We start from the raw sequence: 11606 nt of genomic DNA on the forward strand, positions 1-11606 counted from the left end.
AGTGTGGAAAGAATTGGATTTGGGGGGTGCAGGGGCATTAAATAAATTGTACTCAGAAGGTGATCCCAAATTCAGAGGGAGAAGGACTCCTGCCAGGGCCAGCATTCACACACACACACACACACACACAGCCTCCATGCTCCTCCACCACAGCCCCATCCAGCCTGTGCTTCCAGGCTGGGGAAGGAAATTGTCCTTAATCCATGTGGGCTGGGGGCCAGCAGGGGAGAGGCACTGATGGGCAGAGCAGATGCTGCTCCAGTGGCTCCAGAAGGGCAGGGGTGAGCAGGAGGGATCCAAGAGGGAAAGAGAGAGGCTCCAGAGGTGCCACAGGGTGGGATTTGTCCTCCAGCCTCACCTCAGGAGGCACTTCCAGGAGAAAGCACCAAGGGTGCTCGTGCTCCCCAGGGATGGGGACACCCCTTGGTCCTGTGGATCCCTGTGAGCCCAGGGCCTCCTGCCCACAAAGCCCAAAGAGGAAGAGCAAGGAGCAATGGGAAAGCCTGGAATCTCCCACTCTTCCATGATGGAGCAAGTCATGGCTTTCATTGTGTGACCCACAGATGTGCATTCCCCAATTTCAGGTCCCACTGTGTGACCCAGAAATGTGCATTCCTAAATTTTAGGTCCCACTTTGTGACCCACAATGTGCATTCCCCAATTTTAGGCCCCACTGAACACACAGATGTGTATTCCCCAATTTCAGATCCCACTGTGTGACCCCCTAGATGTGCATTCCCCAATTTCAGATCCCACTTTGTGACCCACAGATGTGCATTCCCCAATTTTAGGCCCCACTGTGTGACCGCCAGATGTGCATTCCCCAATTTTAGGTACAATCCACCGAGCTAAAAGAGGTGGGAAGCTCGAAACCCCCTTGTTTTTCTTTGCTTGATTTGTTTTGCTTTCTACAACCACCAAAATAATTTCATTTTTCTTTTAAAATCCATACCCAGACCTTGGCCTTGCTTAGGATGAACCCAGTGTGGGCTTTAGTGGAAGGTGTCCCTGCCCATGGCAAGGGGTGGACTGGGATGAGCTTTAAGGTCCCTTCCAACCCAAACCATTCCATGATTGTATGATTTTATGCTTAACAAAAACCCCAAAAACTAACAAACATAACAAAAACCAAGTCATAAAAATGAAGATCAACCAAAAGGAGGATAAAGGTTACAGCTGCAGTGAGGAAAACCTTTGGAAGAGCTGTTTATTTTCCATGACAGAGCAGCACATTGCCAATCAAGCATTAATCACCACAGCAAGAGTTCATTTGAGGATTCTCCCCCAAGAGGAGGAGAATGGGTCAAAACCTCACTTTTGGGCTTTTTAGAGGTTCCTCACCACAAAGAGACAGCTTGAACCTCTTCACTGCAATGATATCATTTTAAAATACCCTGGGAAGTCATTTAGATGTGAACAAGCCATGGAAAATGTTAGCCTGCTGGAGGATTTGGGAGAAAGACAACTGAAAACAGAAGTGAGAAACGGGGAAATTTCAGACTGTGGCTGCAACACCCCAGCATCAAGGGATTTATTTTTTAAATATTATTATTATTATTATTATTATTACGAATTTTACAAGCCACAATCAATAAGGTTTGGCCATTTCATTTTCCCATATCCCCACGAAAGTGAGTTTGAGCTCTCAGGAAAGAAGAAAAGCAGCCATGCCACGACACACAGAGGAATTTCAGCAGGGGCACTGTGGACTTTGAGGAGCACCAACCCAACCACACTCCTGCTGCCGGAGCTGCCCCAAAGCAGCTGTTAAAACACACTGGGAGATATCAAAGCAGCTCTAATGAACTTCCTGCTTCAGCCCCACTTCAAAGGGTTTCTGAGGGTTCTCAGAGCAGAGCTGGCACAGGGCAGTTTCTGGAGGAGGGCGTTTTCGGGGGCTCCTTCACCGCCGACGCCAAACGCGCCCGAGCTTCTCCAGTTGCTGGTTTTGTTTAAAAAGTGGGCAGAAAAAGGCTTCATGTACAAACCACTCCAACACAGGGCATCACCCATCACAGGGGAGGGAGCCAGCAAAACACCAAATCAGCCAAATCCTTCCCTAAAGGGTGATCCAGGCTGGTCCTTCCCAGTAACGTTACCTCGAAATTCCAACTCCATTCTACCTGTAAAGCCTAAAGCAATTTTGGACCAATTGGAGTCACAGAATCCCAGGATGGAGTGGGTTGGAATGCACCCTGAAGACCCAAAATTCCACCCCCTGCCATGGGCAGGGACAATTTCCACTGTCCCAGGGTGCTCCAAGCCCCAAAGTCCAGCCTGGCCTTGGGCACTGCCAGGGATGCAGGGGCAGCCACAATTCCTGGCAGTGCCTGTGCTCACCCAGGGCCACCTCCAGCTCTGGAATGATGCTGAGTTTTCATCTAATCCCATTTTTTTCTCCCCCCACCCCTCACTTCAATCTCTGAGTTTTGATCCAATCTTTTTTTTTTTCTTCCCCCAGTCTTGAGACATATGCTCCTGTGTTTATTTACCCATTTGTTTTGATCTATTTTTTTTTTTCCTGCTCCAAGAGACATTTTCCCACATATCCACGTCTGCCTCCACTCTGACACGCCAGGATCTCCATCACCATCCACTTAAACTGGGAGGAGAGCACTAATGGATTCCTCCTGTCCCTGCCTGAAGCTCTGCCCCATCCCACACCACTCAGACCTATACAAACCCTTGCCATGCTTTGTTTGAATCATTTGATTCCCAGAAAGAAAAAAAAAAAAAAAAAAAAGAAGTTGTCACGGCCAAAAATAGAACATTTTTCCACTCTGCAGAACAAGCAGCAGCATTCCTGGGAATTCAGACAAATAGCATTGGTCAGGAGATGTCTCACAGACACCAGTGACATCCCAGAGCTGCTCTGGTGCCCTGTGAAGCAGGAAAGTGTTTGGGATCCCTCTGCCTCCCACTCTGGGGGGTGAAATCAGAGGTGAGGAGCCTCTTTCTGCTCGTGCTCCATGAGAAAGGGTGGCTGCTCTCCACAGGGACTTCTAAATTTATTTATTTATTTTTTATTTTAAAGAGAAAATGCCTCCTGGCTAAAATGTGATGCTGTTTAGAGCACAAGCCTTCACTAAGCACAATCAGCAACACTGATATTTTTACCAAGGTAAAAACAGCATTTTTGATTTCCTGTTAGAATATTTCATACAGTATTTCACCTGACTGTATGCAATACAAGTTACCCAAGATTCTATATGTAATAGTGAATAAAACTCTATATAATTATGAAACCATGTTCAATGGTTTTTGGAGGAAAAACTTTCAGGGAACTTAAAATATCCAATTTGATCATTGTAGATCCCTTCCAACTGAAAATACTCAGTCCAGTCAGTCACAACTCACCCAACTTGAATTTCACTGGGAGCTGCTCTCAGTTTAATTGAATTTCTTTAGCAACATGAACTTGGGTTACACCAAGGCAAACAGGGAGCTTCGTTTGCAAAGACACCTGCAGTGTTTTGGGAGCCTTTGGGCTCTTTTCTGCGAGGGAGAGGGAGGGCAAATCCCAAATTTCACCGACCCTCAGCTACACTGAAATCCCTGCAGGCAGGTTGGGGTCTCAGGGCCTGCCCTGGAGACTGAAGGGAATGTGGAAAACCTCTGGCAAGATTTGCACTGCTTGGGCAGAGCCCCACAAGCACATGGCACAAATTCCTCACCTCTGAAAGAGCAAAATCCCCCCCTGGCAGCTGAAGGGGGCAAAGGAGCCCAGCTCTGAGCCAGGTGCGGGCACAGCTCCCACCTTGGGCACTGCCATGTCCCCAGAGCAGGAGCACCTTGGAAACCTGGGCAGGAGAGCTCAGAGTGGCTCAGGCAGATGTGCCTGGATAAGCCCCTGTGATTTCCAGCAGCACCAGGTCCCCTCAGGCCACTCTGGTGGATTTAATTCCCAAATAATCTCCTGCTGCATCAGCTCCCAGCCCTTCGGCTGCAGACAGTGCTCTGCACACTCTGGTCCCTCCTCATCTGAGCTGAATCTGGGATAAAAAGTGTGCTAGAAAATGCCTCCAAATGCCTCCTGAAAATATCTCCATTTACTGGGGAGGAAAAAAAAAAAATCTCTTATTCTATTCAATAGACTTGTGGGCAGATCTTACAGCACAGCCTGCAAGCTCACTGCTGTTCAGATGAACAGGTGAGGAATCTTTCCAGCTCTGGATTTATTTTTCTTAATATTGTGGGGGGAAAAAAAATCACTGATTTGGAAAGAGTTTCTCATGGGAAAACATCCATTTGAACAGGGATTTTCTGTGCAAGCAGCGGGGTCATTGACAGCGTGTCACAGGGAGAGGAGGAAAAAATTTCAGCTCAGGCCACTTATTTAGGGTCTAACTCATTAAATTATTAGTGATGATGAGCTACCAGGAATCCAGCTCAATCAGAAAAGCAGGAAAAACAGCAAAGGGGAAGATGGGAAGGACACAAGCCCTTGGGGGAGCACACTCACAGTGGTGGGAGATCACAGGAGTGGGAAGTGGCTTTGTTTTTGGGCCTTTGCTGTCACATCAAGAAGGACAAACCCTGTGCTCAGAAGGTATGGCCATGGAGGAGAGAGCCAGGCTGTTGGCATTTCCTGTGGATTTAGGATTTGCTGTGGAGCAGCACAGGTTTGATGTCCACAGGTACTGGGTTCAACCTCAAAGCCAGGAAAACCCTTGGATGGAAGCCAGGTGCCTGCCACCTCCAGCCTGAAATGATCCAATATCTGCATATTTTGCCTATCTGGGAAAAGAGAGAGGAAAAAAAAAATATCTTTAAAAAGATGCTGGAGCTCACCCTGAGGATGCAGCTCCAGCTGGGGGAGGCTGAGGAGGTCAGACCACAGGGGTGCAGCTGATTACAGCCCCAAAAGGGTTAAATATGGAGGTGGATAGGATAAATATGGAGGTGGATAGGATAAATATGGAGGTGAGGAAGGTGAGAGCAGCACAAGTGGCATCTGCTTTTATTTCTGTGTGCTGCAAAGGCTGAAGGAAAACTTCAGCTCTGGGAGACCACAGCTCAACCTGCACCAAGCACGGCGGGGCTGAGGCACAAATCAGAGTGGGACCACATCAGCTCGTGGTGGAAGACCACAGATCAGATAAAAAGTCAGCTTTTGGCAGCAGCTGGGACAGACAAACAGAAAAGCTGCAGCCCTGGTGAGAACAAGGTGTCAAAGTGTCCAGGATGTGCACAGCCTGTTTGCAAGAGCACTGGGCTCCTCTGGGGACACGGAGAGAAAAATCCTCACTGGGGCTTGGCTGGGGGCTGGGAGCAGAGCACAAACATCAGCCCTGCTCAGGACACCCCCAAAGAGGGGGATCAACCCTTCCCCAGGCACCTGCACGGTGCCACAGCCACACAAAAGGAAGGAAAGCCTGGGTCACCTCCCAAATGCAGCAAAGAGGGAGAAAACAGGTGAGGAGTCACTCCTTGTGAGGGATGAGCATGGATGAAGCAGCTCATCAATTCCAAATGCTCATTCAGGAGCTCCTGTCTCCCAATTAAACCACTTAATGGGCTTCAAAAAAAGGGAACACGTGCTGGAGAGGCTGGAGATAGGAAGTGCTGACTTTGATCTCGTGATCTGAAATCCAACATGCAGGGCAGGGAGGGAAAGTGCTCCAGCAGTGAGGGCCAGGGGCACTCACAGAATCCCAGAATTCACAAAATTCACAGAATTCACGGAATCACAGATCACAGAATCACAGATCACAGAATTCACAGAATTCACAGAATCTCTGGGTTGCAAGAGACCTCCAAGATCATTGAGTCCAACCCAGCCCCAACCCCTCAGCTAAACCCTGGCACCCAGTGCCACATCCAGGCTGGTTTTAAACACATCCAGGGATGGTGACTCCACCACCTCCCTGGGCAGCCATTCCAGTTCTTTATCAGCCTTTGTGTAAAAAACTTATTCCTAATATCCAACCTATATTTTCCTTGGTGCAGGTTAAGGCTGTGGCCTCTCATTCTGGAGAAAGAGCCCAGCCCCAGCTGAGCACAGGCACCTTTCAGGAGCTGTAGAGAGTGACAAGGTCACCCCTGAGTCTCCTTTTCTCCAGGCTGAGCACCCCCAGCTCCCTCAGTGGCTCCCCACAGGACCATGGCCCACACAGGGTTTGTGCCACGTGGGACAAAACCCCTGGGAGAGCCATCCTGGCCTGTGTCAGCACCAAACTCATGTCACAAGGATGGTGACAAACCGAGTGAGCTCTTGGGGATGCACAGGTCCAGCAGCCACAGCTGTGCCACGAGGGACCAGGGGGAAACCAGCCATGGGAGGGGGATCCTGTCATGGCAGAAAACCTGGAGATGTCTGAGGGATTGCATTCAGGCTTGGAGGCTTCAGCCTGGAGGTGGCTTTGCCAGAGGCCTCCAAGAGGAGGAGGAGGAGGAGGAGGAGGAAGGGCTGTCCTTCCACTGCCTCTTGCAGCACAAGGACTGGGAGCGTGTGACAGAATTGAGGAGATGTTCCCTCACTTTCCCCCAGCACCTTGTCCCAAGAGGCAGAGGATGCCCAGAGCTTCTGCATCAGTTTGAGGGGAATGGGAGCAGTGCCTTGCAGATGGATGAGTTGGAGGTTGCTGAACACAAAAACCAGCCCAGGTTCAGGAGGTCCCTGGCCAGCAGCTGGTTCTGGGCTGCTCTCAGATGTGCATCCCCTGCTCTTACTCATCCCTGAGCAGGCACCTCCAGCCACAGGGCAGGACACACATTTCAGTCAGCCAGAAACCCAAATGGTTGTGCAGTTACACACTTGTACATGCAAAACTGTCACTTTTACATTTGAAGGCTTTACAGCAAGACACTGAGCTAAATAAAACCACAAAACCAACCACCCAAAGCAAGCAGTCGGCAGTGGGCCATTCAATTCCTCTCAGGTCTCCCTTCAGATGTTGTTATGTGGACATTCAGCTCCTGTTACCTCCCTCACACCTCCTGGTCCAGACTTCTCACCTCTCCTCTTGCCTGCAGTCAAGCCAAGCTTGCTTTGACTCTTGGAAAAGTGAGAAGGCATTAATCAAACCCTCTGTTGTGCAACTGTTTCCATCACTGAGCTGCATCTGCTCCCTGAGGTCCCTTAATTGCTCATTAAGGAAGTGCCCCATGTGGGAAGGGGAGAGAGAGGACTTGGGCAGCTCTTCACAGGCTGGGAATGAACCCCTGCAGCCCCAGAGGCAGATGTGCAGGGCAGCCCAGCACCCAGGAGGGGTTGGTCACAGGGAAGGGACACAGCTGGGCCACTTGTGAGTCACCTCCCAGGCAGGGTGAGGGAGAGGAGTCACCTGCTGGAATTCAGGACATCCCTCTGGCTGTGCTGGATGGCTCAAACCCCTGCCAGGGGCTCAGAGACCCTGGCACAGAGCCCAAGGCACCTGTGACTTTGATTATGACCCATGGAAAAAGTTACCAACCTTTATATGAGGATCTGCAAGCCACAAAAGCCTAAGGAGAATAATAATTAGTTTGTCACCCAGTGAAAAATAGATTTTTGGGGGTTTTTAGAATGGGGGTTCAGGGGGCAAGATGGAGGAATCTGGGCCTGTCCAGCCTTTCTCCTTTTTCTTCTTGGCCTCCATCTTCTGCTGTGATGGTGGCACTTTTGGATTGGTTTAGAGTAGGAGCTCACTGTCTAACACAAGGTGATGGGTATCGGGAAGTTATGGTAAATATTGCATATGTAGTTTTTAGTATAAAAAGACAACACCAGAGTGCCTCTGTCTGACCTGCTGAACAGACTTCAACAGGCCAGAGAAAGAATTTTATAGATAAGAAACAATAAACAACCTTGGGAACGAGAACTGAAGAGCTCTGACTCCTTCTTTGACAGCTGGGCTGGGAAAAGGGATTTTCTGACACATCTCAAAGTCACTGTGAGCAGCTGAAATCCCAAGAGTCCCCCAGAGCTGCAGGGATGGAGCACAAGGATCTGACCCTGGGCACTGCTCTGGGGCTCAGGCCATGCAGGGGCAGCCCAGCTCCCCTGCAGCTGCTGCAGGAAGTGGCTGCTCTGAGAGAGCTCAGCTGCAGATGAGCTGGGCACTGAGCTCCAGCCCAAAACATCCATGAGCTTTGTCAGAACAATGCACCTTTCAAAGGGAAGGCAAGTACTGAGGAGAGGACATCAGCTCATGGCCACTAACCTGGGTCAAAAGCACACCTTGAGCACCCTGGCCATGCACATAGGGTATTTAGTGGATATCAAGACTGGACAGCCTTGATATTATTAAAAGCAATGATAATTGCTGCTGTAGACAGCTCAGATATTTTTTACCATCTCAGAACACACCTCTACAACACAGTGAAATATGTTGAAACATGAAATACCCATGCATGTAGGGTATTTCATGTATATCAAGTCTGGACACTCTTGATATTATTAAAAGCAATCATAGACCCCAGACCCCACATAACCTTCATGCTACAATTATTTTGTCAAAGGCCAAAAAAAACCACCAGACAGCTCAGATTTTTTTTTACCATCTCAGAACACACCTCTACAACACAGTGAAATATGTTGGCCATGCATGTAGGGTATTTAGTGGATATCAAGACTGGACAGCCTTGATATTATTAAAAACAATGATAATTGCTGCTATAGACAGCTCAGTTTCGGGGTTTTTTTTGCCATCTCAGAACACACCTCTACAACACAGTGAAATGTGCAGGAGTCTTTGTTTGCTCCACGTTTTACCTTTTTGACAACCTTGGCTGCACTCTAATTTTTTAAAGAAAAAAAACCCATCTCCTGAACTACAGGAATGGGGATTTTGGGCAGTAATTCTGGATGGATGGATGATAGATGGCTGGATGGATGGATGGATGGATGATGGATGGATGGATGGCTGGATGGATGGATGGATGGATGATGGATGGATGGATGGATGGATGGATGATGGATGGATGGATGGATGATGGATGGATGGATGATGGATGGATGGATGGATGGATGGATGGATGGATGATGGATGGATGGATGGATGGATGATGGATGGATGGATGGATGGATGATGGATGGATGGATGATGGATGGATGGATGGATGATGGATTGATGGATGGATGGATGGATGGATGGATGGATGGATGGATGATGGATGGATGGATGGATGGATGATGGATGGATGATGGATGGATGGATGGATGATGGATGATGGATGGATGGATGATGGATGGATGGATGGATGGATGATGGATGGATGGATGATGGATGGATGGATGGATGGATGGATGGATGGATGATGGATGGATGGATGGATGGATGATGGATGGATGATGGATGGATGGATGATGGATGGATGGATGGATGGATGGATGATGGATGGATGGATGGATGGATGATGGATGGATGATGGATGGATGGATGGATGATGGATGATGGATGGATGGATGATGGATGGATGATGGATGGAGGATGGATGGATGATGGATGGATGGATGGATGGATGGATGGATGGATGGATAATGGATGGATGGATGATGGATGGATGGATGGATGATGGATGGATGGATGATGGATGGATGATGGATGGATGATGGATGGATGGATGGATGGATGGATGGATGGATGATGGATGGATGGATGATGGATGGATGGATGGATGGATGGATGGATGGATGATGGATGGATGATGGATGGAGGATGGATGGATGGATGGATGGATGGATGGATGGATGGATGGATGGATGATGGATGGATGATGGATGGATGGATGGATGATGGATGGATGGATGATGGATGGATGGATGGATGGATGATGGATGGATGGATGGATGGATGATGGATGATGGATGGATGGATGGATGGATGGATGGATGATGGATGGATGGATGGATGGATGGATGATGGATGGATGGATGGATGATGGATGGATGATGGATGGATGGATGATGGATGGATGATGGATGGATGATGGATGGATGGATGGATGGATGGATGGATGGATGGATGGATGGATGATGGATGGATGATGGATGGATGATGGATGGATGATGGATGGATGGATGGATGGATGGATGATGGATGGATGGATGGATGGATGATGGATGATGGATGGATGATGGATGATGGATGGATGGATGGATGGATGGATGGATGGATGGATGATGGATGGATGGATGGATGGATGGATGGATGGATGATGGATGGATGGATGGATGGATGATGGATGATGGATGGATGATGGATGATGGATGGATGGATGGATGGATGGATGGATGATGGATGGATGGATGGATGGATGGATGGATGATGGATGATGGATGGATGGATGGATGGATGGATGGATGATGGATGGATGGATGGATGGATGGATGGATGGATGGATGGATGGATGATGGATGATGGATGGATGGAGGAAACCGCTGGGACCTTCAGCAAGGACACAAAGGCCACACCATGAGCACTGGGCTGGCTGAGGGTCATTCACACTCCCACCTGCAGATACTGCTCAGGAGATGCTTGGCCAAGGCTCAGTTTTTGTCCAGCAGGTAGGTAGAGCTTTATCCTGTGTGAATGTCAGAGTCTGGCAGCTCTGCTCACGCTCCTCCACAATAAACTCTCCAGATCTTGCTCTTGGGGAGTGAAGTCTGTCAGGGGGAGCTGACAAAGAGATGAAGGTGGCAAATTCCCCTTGCAGAGTCTTTTTTTCTGTGCTCCAACCTGCAGGGGAAGGCAGAGCATTCCCTGGAGTGCCCCAGAGAAGGACACAGACATGCTGGGTGCCATCCCTTCTCCTGCTTCAAGGCACAAACACCTGAGCTGGGGGCTCTTGTGCAAAGCTTTTCTTTCCTTTCAACACAAAAGAGACAAATTGTAAACCAAGAGGATGGACTAGCTGGGGTGAAAATAATCCCAGCCTTCCTATTTGGCTTTTTGTCACTGCTCTGTGTTCCTCAGCTCACTGGAGCATCCAGCCCTTCCCTTTCCCGGGGGGCTGCAGCTTCTCCAGGAAGCCCCCAGCCCTCCCCAGGCTGGTTTGAAGGGTGAGTGAGGCCTGAGAACCCCTGAACCTTCAAACACTCAAAAACCACGGGCCAGAGCTGCTTTTCTGCACGTTCAGATTTCAGGGAGAAGCCAAATCCTTCCCAAGAGCTGCTCTTCAGGGAAGGGAATAACCAGCACTCACTCCTTTTTGTGTGCTGAGTGGATGTTATCAGTCTCCTCTCACTGCTGCCTGATCTTTCCCATCCTCCAACGCAAATCCCAGCGTTTTCCTGAGCTGCTTGCAGTCCCAACTCCAGTCTGGAGCTGTCAGCCCTCCTGTTTCCATAGTTTCAAACACTTTTTAAAGCAGAGGATCCCCAAGCCAACCTCCCAAAGGCATCTCCCTCCCTCCAGCTGCCTCTCAGCCACCTCTCATCAGCTGCTCCATCCCATCCTTGCAGAAGCCCAGCAAATCTCTATAAACATGTGCCATCACCCCTTTCCTCACAAGTTCCATACCTCCACCCACCAGGTTTCACTCTCCCATTACCAAACCCTGCTTTACATTAAAGCCTTTGCTGCCTTCTCCTCCAGACTCATTAATTTCCCTTTTAAAGGCTCATTCCTGCACAGATTTCCATGACAGAATCCTTCCCATTTTTTCCTGCTGCCGTGGGGCAG

At 49.1% G+C, this 11606-nt stretch overlaps 1 long non-coding RNA gene across 1 annotated transcript; it reads right to left on the reverse strand.

Moving 5' to 3' along the window:
* Positions 1 to 1193: 1193 nt before the first annotated feature.
* LOC139595433 (uncharacterized) lies at positions 1194 to 5927 on the reverse strand. Its single transcript, XR_011681027.1, has 2 exons — positions 4463 to 5927; positions 1194 to 1942 (listed from the first exon to the last, which is right to left on the reverse strand). It is a non-coding gene; the product is annotated as an uncharacterized lncRNA (long non-coding RNA).
* Positions 5928 to 11606: the final 5679 nt, after the last annotated feature.

This window comes from Agelaius tricolor, unplaced genomic scaffold, assembly GCF_023055355.1.
Source record: "Agelaius tricolor isolate 1412-34295 unplaced genomic scaffold, bAgeTri1.0.p SCAF_13, whole genome shotgun sequence".
In the NCBI taxonomy this organism is placed as follows: domain Eukaryota; kingdom Metazoa; phylum Chordata; class Aves; order Passeriformes; family Icteridae; genus Agelaius; species Agelaius tricolor.